Source organism: Mus caroli, chromosome 6, assembly GCF_900094665.2.
Source record: "Mus caroli chromosome 6, CAROLI_EIJ_v1.1, whole genome shotgun sequence".
NCBI classification, from domain to species: domain Eukaryota; kingdom Metazoa; phylum Chordata; class Mammalia; order Rodentia; family Muridae; genus Mus; species Mus caroli.
In genome coordinates this window covers 142,377,870-142,389,557 of record NC_034575.1, presented here as the reverse complement: position 1 = coordinate 142,389,557, position 11,688 = coordinate 142,377,870, and the positions used below count along the sequence as shown (strand labels likewise).

General features: G+C 43.2%; 1 protein-coding gene across 6 annotated transcripts in view; it reads left to right on the top strand.

Annotated features, from left to right (window-relative positions):
* The window catches only part of Sox5 (SRY-box 5), a 938,356-nt gene that overhangs the window by 186,189 nt on the left and 740,479 nt on the right, over nucleotides 1-11,688 (top strand). For 5 of the 6 annotated variants that reach the window (XM_029478851.1, XM_029478846.1, XM_029478843.1 and 2 more), the window contains exon 3: nucleotides 6,940-7,011. The gene's annotated coding sequence lies outside the window, so the exon portion shown is untranslated. Of the gene's footprint in view, nucleotides 1-6,939; nucleotides 7,018-11,688 lie in introns of all 6 variants that reach the window. The other variant, XM_029478844.1, reaches the window with a different exon arrangement.

Genomic DNA, 11,688 nt, shown 5'->3' with positions numbered 1-11,688 from the left:
GCAGGGATGAGTCTCCCTGCATCTGTCCAGGGCTGTGTGTAGGGATGAGGCTCCCTGCATCTGTCCAGGGCTGTGTGCGGGGATGAGGCTCCCTGGAGTTTGCTGTCCAATTGCACAGATCCAGGTTCTGAGAAGAGACCGTCAGATCTCAAACACGAGGTAGAGAATGATTACAGAAAGTGCTGGAAGTCAGTCTCTAGTGGCTACACACTCACGCTCACATGCACACACATGCACACACATGCACACACATGCACACACATGCACACACAGAGAAAAAGAACTATCCCCTTCATGGCCCCCTTGGCTGACATTCAAGTCCCATGACCTCACGAATATACCCCTTTTAAGTCAGTGTGCTTTTTCTTTATTTTAATTGAGTTTTGCTTCAGATATGACCGTGCAAACCTCGAATCCACGGTAGTTGAATACGTTCTTGTGCTGCAAGTTCTTTCACATGGTGCTTTATTTGAATTCATGGGTGTAGTTGCTGGGGGTGTGTGGGAGGTGTGGGGTTTGAGCTGTGTGACCTTGCATATTTTTTAATCCAATCTGCCCTTTATCTAGTCTATAAGATGGGTCAAATATAAGGGCTCCTGTTATAAGGTGACTGTGAGGACAAAATCAGATACTGTGTGTAGAGCTCACAGCTCAACATCTAACTGGAGAAACTGTGATGAAACATGGAAGCCATTTGTTGTGAGGATTTCTACTCGTCTCTACCTCATGCAGAATATCTGTTCCTTGCCACCACTGCTCTTGATTGTCCTTTCTATAACCGGAAACTGTTGAAGTCTTGGTCTGTGACTTCAAGGAAGGTCAGTGACTTCTCCTTGTCAGCTGGTAGAGCAGCCACAAAAATTCCACACATGTCAGCCACTTTCCAAGATAGCATGAGTAACATGGCTTCCTCCCTGTGTGCCTCCCTCTGTGTGTGTGTGTGCGTGTGTTCCTCCATACTAGACAGAAAATGGGAAAGTCCTTAGAATCCGCCAAAGGAAGCAGAGTCCATGACTTCAGGGCTTAATTTAGACACGTTACCATAGTGCCTCAGATTTCTGCCCTTTAAGATTTTAGGTCAGTGTCCTTTCAGGAGAGTTCACAGGGAGACACTAGGACATGTGCTGTAGGCTGGCGGAAACCGTCAGGGGCCACCTTTCTTGTTGATTCTAGGAGGACTGATGTTCTTGGCTCATCTTGAGTGATGAGTGGAATCACATGTCACTGTCGACAGCACAGGAGTCACAGGAACCCAGTATGAATGGAGAGCGTAGGGAGAGAAATATTATCTAACATCAAGTTGAATTATTTAAGCAGAAATATTTTTGGTAGAATATTATAACTTTGAGACATATTTAAAGGACTAAACTTCACCTATTTTTACTCTAAATTGCAAAGAAGGATGGGCCTGTGCTTATGGCCTCTTGCCATTCCAGTATACTACCCTTCGGGTCAGGTTGAAGAGGTGTGTGAATCCAAAAACTGCTGGGATGTGTGTGTCTCAACGGGTCGATTGCTTGCCTGGCTGTGCGATACCCTGGGCTCCATCCCTAGCACCACATAAAACTGGTGTGTGCCAATAGTACCCATACTCTGGAGGTAGAGGAAGGAGAATCAGGAGTTCAAGGTCATCTTTAGCTACATAATGAGTTCAGGGCCATCCTGTGCCACAAGACCCCATCTCAAAACCGTAATAGTAAAGAAAAAAAAAATCAAACCCACTCCATGTCAAATCCTCCATCTCTGTCTGTCAGTTTCTCTGTCTTCCTGTCTGCCCTGGGCTCAGATGGGAAGGGTAGAGTACTCAGATTTAGTTTTAAGGAGAGGCCAGTCTTACCCACCAGTCCTATGCCTATGAGACTCCAAGAAAGGCCAGTGATTAGGTCATGGCCTTGTATTTAAATCCCATGCTGCATCTGCCACTACTTGAAACATCACTATTCAGCTTTAGTGCCTCTCTACCTCTCAATCATTAAATATATTTAATATTACACAATGCTGCATATGAAAATTTGTACAAAACATCAAGAAGAAAGCTGTCTGCAACATCCATGTCTTTAGAAAACTTCTCAGAATTTCTTTAAGATGTGTTCAGGAAGAAGAACAGTTATCCTTACGGTGGACCTAAAATGTATCTGGCACTGTAAGTTACCTCATAGGCTCTTTATTTATTTATTTTTTGTCTGTATAAAAAAATTATTCTTACACTCCAGATTTTATTTCCTCCCCCAACCCACTCTCCAACAGTTCCATGTCCCACTGACCCCCTGTCTCCATGAGGATGTCCCCACCTCCTACCCACCAGATCGCTAAACTCCCTGGGACCTCCAGTCTCTTGAGGGTTAGGTGCATCATCTCTGAATAGACACAGACCCAGCAGTCCTCTGCTGTATACGTGTTGGGGGCCTCATATCAGCTGGTGTATGCTGCCTGTTTGGTGGACCAGTGTTTGAGAATCTCGGGGATCCAGGGAAATTGAGACTGCTGGTCCTTCTACAGGATCCCCCTTCTCCTCAGCTTCTTTCAGCCTTCCCTAATTCAACAACAGGGGTCAGCTGCTTCTGTGCATTGGTTGGGTGCAAATATCTGCATCTGACTTTCAGCTGCTTGTTGGGTTTTTCTGAATGCGGTCATGCTAGGTCCTTTTTTGTTTTTTGTGAGCATTTCAGAGCCTCAGTAATAGTGTCAGGTCTTGTAACCTCCCCTTGAGCTGGATCCAACTTTGGGCCTGTCGCTGGACCTTCTTTTCCTCAGGCTCTTCTCCGTTTCCATCCCTGTAGTTCTTTCAGACAGGAGCAATTATGGGGGAGAGTTTTGACTGTGGGATGACCTCATTTGATGCCCTGTCTTTCTGCTGGAGGTGGGCTCTATAAGTTCTCTCTCGCTACTGTTGGGCATTTCATCTAAGGTCCCTCCCTTTGAGTCCTGAGAGTCTCTCATCTCTCAGGTCTCTGGTACATTCTGGAGGGTCCCCCCAGCCTCCTACCTCCTGAGGTTGCCTGCTTCAATTCTTCCTGCTGGCCTTTAAGGCTTCAGTCCATTTCCCTCACCCAATAACAAGTCAAGTTCCCTGTTCCCTCCCCACCCCCATCCACTTTCCCTCCCAGGCGATCCCTCCCACCCCAATTGTGGTTAATCCTTACTTCCAGCTCAGTTCTTGCTCCCCTCCTTCAGGATGTGTATGTTGTACGTAGATGCTTCTTGACCTCAAAGCCTCTTAATCCAGAACCACTCATCAAGGGTTGATGGCATCAGATATAAGCGATGCCCTTTACTAAGCCAATCTTAGAACACAGTCCAATCCTGCTTAATCAGAAACGTATGTTATATCGTGGTTGGGCAAACATCTAACGTAAAGCTCAATTTACATTAGTGTGGGACATTCTGCGTGATTTATTGAACGCTGCACTCAAAGTCGGAAGCAGAAGAGTTGTAAGAGTGTAATCCTGTGTCACCATAAAGTCCAAACATCATAAGTCACATGCCGTTGAGCTGGGGACAGTCGGTACTTTAACTTTCAGGAGGAATCCTGAGCAGCGCTGCTTGTCATGAGGAGATGAGGAGATGTGATTAGCCTAAGCCTCCCCACATAACCTGTATGAGAGTGAGTCAAACTAATCAATAAGCCACTCATGAGTGCAAATCCTGGACTGCCTTGAACTCATTATGTAGTCGAAGATGGCCTAAACTCTGATCTTCCTGCCTCCATTTTCCTCCGTTTTTCATTCGAAGGAGATCCAAGAGTCACCAGTACGGCAAGGAGTCGACACGACTCGCTCAATATGGCCACCGGGAGCTTCTTGTTTTCTACTTGAAAAACTGAACAGAAGTCTCTTAAGATTGGCATTTTCCTATGTTTTTATTTTTCCTATAAAAATAATGGTCACAAGTTCTGTGGCTAAAATGATACCTAGACATTAGCTCACTGTTTTGCATCACAGGGCCCAGATGGCTCTAGTCCTTGCTATTCGGAATATCACAAGACTTATAGTTCAGGACAGCCAGGCTGTGTTTTTATTTGTAGATGCTCTAAATACTACATTTCTAACTCTTGTTGTTACAAAATTTAGTTCTTTCTGGATGTAGGTCTGAGGCCCCTATTTCTTGCTAGCCAGATCCTGTGTTGCCTCGAGAATCTACCTTCTATCCCCAGCCTTCCGCCCCTTCCATCCTGAACACAGCAGTGCTGGAAACAATCCTTCTCACTGAACAGAAGTGTTCCAGCTCTCAACTTTTTATCTCTGGGCTAAGATTTTAGACACTTACAAGACTAGCCTAAGCTTCCCCATACCATCTGCATAAAAGGCAACTGTGTGACCCAATCAACCACCCACACAAACAAACCCCGCTCACACTCATCCTCATGTAAAACACACAGCTATACTTATGAGGTGGGGAGATCTTGAGGGCCAACTGGTAAGTCTATCTACTGAAATGTTATTAGTAATTTAATAAGAAAAATTTCAGATAGATAAGTAGCAAGTCATGTGAAATAACCCAATATTTTATTATAAAACCATTTGATTTTTTAATGAAATTACCTTTTAATATCTGGTCTTGGTCAGTCTAACATATCTTCTGAAATATCTCTAACCATTACTATTACCAAACAGCAACAAATGTGCAAACATTTTTGTTCTGCATTTATTACTGGAGAATTTAGGATGGTTGCTGTTTACATAGGACAAGATAAACAATAGCTTGTAATCTCTATGTAAATACCATCCAGGCCAAGTATTTAAACCATGAGATCTTTAAGCTCACTTGAGTAGTAAAAGCAGTTACCTTTCAGAGCTATGTTAGACCCTGTGGATCTACAGAAGGGCCATGGGCTGGTGTGACCAGGTAGTAGTCACTGTTAAAGCAAGGTTAAAGAGAGAGGGGACAGATGAATTTCACTTCTAACACCAATTATGAGTGTGTGTGTGTGTGTGGTGGGGGGGTTAAACCATTCTCAGATTTAACATATTGCTCAGGTTTTCAGGACAAACCTTATAGACTCACAGCTGACTACAGAGGAAGGATACAAAATAGAAGCAGACAAGAGAAGATACAGGCAGAGTCTGGAGAAGCAGTAAGCACAGGGCTTCCTTTACAGATGTGCTACTGACAGCAACATGTGATATTCTGCACAGGGCATTATCACTAAAGAGAAGTTGACACCGGTCTTTGGTGCCCAGAGTTTGAAGACTTGATTGCATGCTGTCCACAGGGTTGCCCTTTAGTTTCCAGTTCTTCCTGATTGATGGGTTAGGGCAATGGCTTTAGTTTTTAGCTTTTAATGGTTGCAGAACTTACATGGTCCAAAGTCCCCATCACAAATTGCACTGGTAGATTATAGGCAGGACAAGACCTGTAACCAAATATACACCTATAATGTTCAGGGTTGTAGGATATCACCTTCTAATACTGAGGGAGAAAGCCATTTGTTTGAGGGAGAATCATCAAATAGCAGAAACCCTGCCTTAGACATTGCTATGTATGCTAAGATCACCTCATCTTCCTTTGACAAGAGTGTTAGGAAGGCATCATGTTTTGAAGATAGTTGCGTTTGTCAAGCCAAAGTAATTTACCTAAAATGAGCCCAACTCTAAAGGGCATGATTCCAAATGCTTACCTGCACTATGTCCACAAAAACAAAAAGATGATTGCCCATCTGGGCCATGGGTCAGATTAGACCAGCTCCCAGTACACATTGAGAACATACTTTTGCAGTGGTTGATGGTTAAAGGAGAGATCTACAACTTGTCCAAGTCCAGGGAAAAAAATGTATATGGAGGTGCCCTGACACAGTGGCTACACTCAAAGCTCAGAAAATGCCTTTTAAGGAGGATAGAGTGGTCAGACAGTGGGCGCCAGAGGTCAGGGGAGACTGCTACGAAGCAGTGTCATCTAGATACAACAGGGCTGCTGCATCCATGAACTTGAAGCAGCTTTAGTTGCCTGTACAAGATCTGCAGAGGATCCAGCTAGTCGGTATTCTTCCTGGTTGAAGGAGGGGTTCATGAGGCCCCTCCTGTAACTTAGGAGTTATTGACGGTTGATGAGCACTGAGGAAAAGAATGCCAATTTACTTAAGGAGTATGTCTCCTGGTATGTCAACCATTGCATCAGTCAGGCCTCTCTTAGGCTGCGATCTAACGATTCCAACGATGGTTTTCTTCTTATGGAAAGCCAAACAACCCAAAAGTTGTTCCGTCCATGAGGCTGACTAACTTAGATGGTCTTCAGTATATGCCAGCATCTAGAATCAGTAAGCCCGAAAGCCAGTGAGAGAGGGAACTTGCCACCAAAAGTGAGGGCAAGCAGGCAAAGAGCGAGAGTTTCCTTCATGTTCTTCATATAGGTGACCCCTGCACGCATGACCCAGGTTATGGGCAGGTCTTCCCACCTCGAGTGAGCTAGCTGTGCATGAGTTTCCTTACCTAAAAGGATCCAACCAAGAAAATCTCTGAGTTGTTCTCAGCAGTTTGGGTTTTAGTTAGTTCCAGATGTGATCTAGAATATTCATCAACATTATGGTCTAGTAGATAGCTTCACATCCATGCATATTTAGGTCTTACTAGTTTTGGACGCGGTAGATAATAAATAGGGGTTGATGTTTGGTGTGGGGCACTGAGGCGATTGTGGCAGGAGTAGATGTGTGTAAGTTGGGGCAATATGATCCAAATACTGTATACTTGCTTGCAATTCTTAAAGAATAAAAAAAAATATTAAACACAAAAGGCTATCATAAAACTAGAATGAAGATTTGGAAACCATTATTGTTGAGGATTAAATGTTCACAGTAAAGTTGTCACGCAGTTGTGAGGAGGTGGGCTGTTTTAATAAGGCATTTTGCAGGGAAGAATGGTTACGTCATTGATCAGTACCTTCCAGTAGAAGCCAGTCAGCACAGAGTGCATTCAAGCACATTCACGGGCTGTGTGTATGTTCCAGGTGCTGTACTGGATGCTGTTGACCCAAAGATGATGATGAGGCTGTTCCTGCCCACAAGGAGCTAGCAAGCCGGTAAGGGTACGTAAAACTGCCAGTGTGACTGATGCTACCGTTCTGGGGTTAAGCAGGAAAAGTCTTCTTCATGTATGAAATGTTCTGCTCAAGTGCTTTGCCACCATTTGGAACCATGGGTTTGGGACTGATGTAGTTAATGTTAAAGAAAGACAAGTTATTGATTGATTGCCATTTACATAACTTTATTAAATGATCAAACTCAGGATCAAATTTTACTAACTTGTGAAAAAATCCCTACACACACACACACACACACACACACACATCATTGTGCTTGGAAAGTCTTTATACATATTTATAAAGGAAGGCAGGAAAGAGATATCACCTAGCACTGCCCTTTATTCTTCATGCATTAACAATCATTCTTCTTATTGATTATCCCAGGAAATGTTTTCCCTTTATATTTTGATATTTTTCAATGAAAGTACATGTTTACTTTGGCATTATGATAAAACTATAATAGTTTGCTGTATACAATAGGGTTAAGACCTAAACACAACGAAGCAATTAAGGAACACACTGTTTTGCTCATATAGGTGAATTGCATAGCTTAAAACAGGAGCTCAGAATCAGAAGATGAAACGAGTAATTCACATTGGGAATGTGTAGTAGTCCCTTGTACAGCTTTACCAACTGCATGCTTGGATACAGTTAATACGCATTAACACACTGTCTGGGTCAAGCCTTGTAAGCACTGAGAGCGGTCATTACTTAAATGTGTGAGAATGCAGAATGGAACACATCTTTTTCCTTGGCGTTATGATTTTAATTTTTAAAAGCATTTAATTTCACAGGCCATATCCATCATCCTTGCATAGATAAATGTTGTGGCAATTTTTTTGAATGAAACTCTCAGTTCCCTCAAGAAATTATGGCTACACTATAAATTTGCAAATGAAAGGCCATTTGTCAGCGTTATAAATATGAGTGGTTCCCGTGCTGGTGCCCACGTAAACTCAAGTGGTTTAGTATCTGTTGACTGTTGTGAATAATTAGTGCTGTGGAAGACCGTGGATAGCGTCACTCTCACATGGTGTCATTACGTTGCATGGTGGAGACAGCAACATGCAATATTTTTGGAATATTGTGGCATTTCTTTGAGTTACTGCTGCCATAGGAAATAAATCAGCCTTAACGATAGACATCCCAAGGATGTTTATTAATCTATTCACTTAATCTAAAATACTTCCTCTTGGCATTTATAGATCCCGTTCAAAGGAAAGGGGGCAAGTGCTTTAAACCCTGGCCGTTACTTTTCGGCATATCATAATTATGTCAGCCAAGTGCAGTCAGAATTGAAATCGGAATGCATGCATATTATTCTTGCTAATCTACACTACATATATTGGTTTAGCAAAAACATATTTTTGTATGTGTCCAAATAAAGTATCAGTCTGTGTCATTCCTCATGAAACATAGAAAATGGGCTTTATATTGGAATCCTTCTTTTAAGTAATGTTTTTTTTTCTCTACCTGACTTCTTGCCTCTCCTTTTCTGATATGTGAAAAATACACTGTGTATACTATGGAAGGGAAAAAGACTCAATAGTGACTTCAGAAGCAGTGCATAGTGTGTGGTTTTGGCAACATGGATGGGTTAAGGGTGGGTCAATAGGGAAGATAAGAAGAGATAGCCAGGTAACAATAAACAGGAGTCAGTGACACAAACATTTGGGAGATGGTTAAAGTGTGGCACATTCACACACGTGCTACTTATTAATAAAAGTGAAAAGTAAGGGGCAAAGCTAAATTCTGAATTGAACTATTATAACTGGATTCCATTCCTCTCCATCTCTTAGCCACATAACGCATACAGACAGTTGCTGGCATCTTTTGACAGCAAGATGGCGGCTGTAGTGTTTCTGCAACAATATCATCCAGCCAGGAATAAACACCCTCTCCCCCAAAAGCCGTGCAGACAGGCATCTCTCTTGATGCACAGAGTAACACCAACCTCACCTTGTCTGTAGACAAGACATTGGGACTGCATTTCAGCGGAAGGGTTTTGGAATAAAAGGCTTCCTGGATGCTGCGTGGTAAACATGAGGGTTCACTGCCTGAAAAGTCACTCTGAGAGATGGGAAGATGCCTACTTTGGTAAAAGTGTGTGCCAAGCAAGAACGGGTCCCGGTCCAATTCCTGGTGACCCTGTAAAAGCTGAGTGTGGCACATGGCTATGCTCTCAGCACTTGTGAGGCACAGATGGGAGAATTCCTCTGGCTCACTGCAAAGCAGTCTAGATAAGCCGGTGACCTCTAGGTTCCGTGATGATATTTATTTCCCCAATCATCTCTGAGTGGATTCATAAGAACTTGGCTTGCGATTTTCTTGATTCGCTGAGGAATCAATTTGTTTGAAGAAGAAAATCTCACCATGTCACTGTTCTATTCTCTTCCTGGACAGAAATCCTCTGAACTGGGCTCCCTTCCTCATGACTGGAGATCTTTAGCCAGATCCTCCCAGAATCTTCTACTTATGACTGAACTCACTCCTTGAGGTTGATAGACTGGGTTATGAAGAATGTCCCAAATTGGTTATCAAGGCTACCAAACCCCACCAATTAGGAGAGAAGACTAGGTTTCAGAGCCTTCCAACAAAAACCGCGGGATATTGGACTTTTCAGATTATTGAGCAAATTAAAAACAGAAACAACTGCCCCGAAATACCGAGTCCTGCAGCAGGTTCTTGGTTCAGTCAGGAAGTCTGTGTGTCTCAGTCACTCTTGCATAGCTTGACTCTCCACACCCTCCCCTCCTTCCTCACACTGCACCTCCCTGGGTCTGGAAAGCGGTGGGTTGGTCATCCATTCAGAATCGAGCACAGTTTGTTTGTTTTTTTTAAATATACATTCCTTTTCCTACTTTTCAACTTTAGTTTTAACTTTAACCAAGATAGGGAGTTGCTTTTCTCTATGGCCGTGTCAGTCATCCATCGTGTGTGGAGAAATGAGCTTTTGTAAAAGACAGAAGGCTATTCTAACCTATAAAAAAATGTTAAAGCTTTTCATCATTTTGTCTCAAACAAGTCAAAAGATATTTGAAGGCTGTGGGTGGAGGAGGAGGAAAGCCCATGCCCTTTGCCCTGTCGAAATGGAAGAGAAGAGGCACAGACTGCTTCACGCTTTCCTAAACGTCGCCCCGTTCAGCAGCCTGGATGGCCTCACAGCTTGTCCCCTGCGAGTGATTCTAAGGAACACATAGGGAAACAGAATTATTTTAATCCACACCCTGAGAGCTTAGGTTTCAAGAAATTTGCATTCTGAGTAAGTTGTGGACTAGAATTTCAGAGAAAATGTGTACATGCATTAGTTTCACTTCAAGATATGTGTGTGCATGCATGTGTGTACGTGCATGTGTGTGTGTGTGTGTGTGCATGTGTGTGCGTGAGTGTGTGTGTGTGTTTGTGTGTGCGTGCGTGCATTTGTGTGAGTGTGCACTGTTATATACATGGCATGGAGGTCAGAGGACAACATTTCATCTTATTCTAGATAGGGTCGCTTTATTGTTTCCTACTGCGTCTAGCAGGCTACCTGGCCCAGGAGCCTGTGGTGCTCCTCCTGTCCCCCTGGAGTGACTGTGCACACCACTGCATGTGGCTTTAGCTGGGTCCTCCGGCTTGCTCAGCAAGCTCTTCTCCTAGTCCTTCATTCGCGAGTCTTGATAGGTTTTAGCCACTGATTGGGCTTTGGGTCTTCACTGTGAGTCACAGCATAGTGAAATCACTTTGTGAGAGATCAATAATGCTTCATTTCTCGGGTTTTCGAGGGCCTGTAGATCAATGTGGACTAACAGATGCCAAAAAGAGGTTTTCCTTGTCCGTTTATTTTAGATTTGTTCTCCACTGAGGATGAAAGAACACAAGGCTAATGTTGGTGTCAGACTCAAGTTCCTGCCACATCCCCAGCTTATGCTGTGGACATTTCTCTCTTTCTGAGAAGGTTAATATTCACCAGAGATGTTTTAAAGGTGTCTAAATCATACAGCAGACACCTGCTCCTGTACATGGGGATGCATTCCCCCAGAACGAATCTGAAATGGTTTCCTTTTTGTCTTTCTTTCTTCCCTCCCTCCCTCCCTCCTTCCCTTTCTTTCTTTCTTTCTTTCTTTCTTTCTTTCTTTCTTTCTTGCTTGCTTGCTTGCTTGCTTTCTTTCTTTCTTGCTTTCTTTCTTTTCTCTTTCTTTCTCTCTTCTTTCTTTTTCTCTTCTTTCTTTCTCTCTTCTTTCTTTTTCTCTTTCTTTCTTTCTCTTCTTTCTATCTCTTCTTTCTTTCTCTTTCTTTCTTTCTGTCTTTCTTTATTTCTTTCTTTCTTTCCTTTTTCAAGTTCGTTTTCTTAATTAAGTACTTTCTTCATTCACATCTCCAGTGCTATCCCAAAAGTCCCCCCCCCATACCTCCCTCACTCCCACTTCCCAGCCCTGGTGTTCCCCTGCACTGAGGCATATAAAATCTGCACGACCAATGGGCCTCTCTTTCCACTGATGGCCTACCAGGCCATCCTCTGATACATATGCAGCTAGAGACACGAGCTCTGGGGGGTACTGGTTAGTTCATATTGTTGTTCCACCTATAGGGTTGCAGTTCTCAGCTCCTTGGGTACTCTCTCTAGCTCCTCCATTGGGGGCCCTGTGATCTATCCAATAGCTGACTGTGAGCATCCACTTCTGTGTTTGCCAG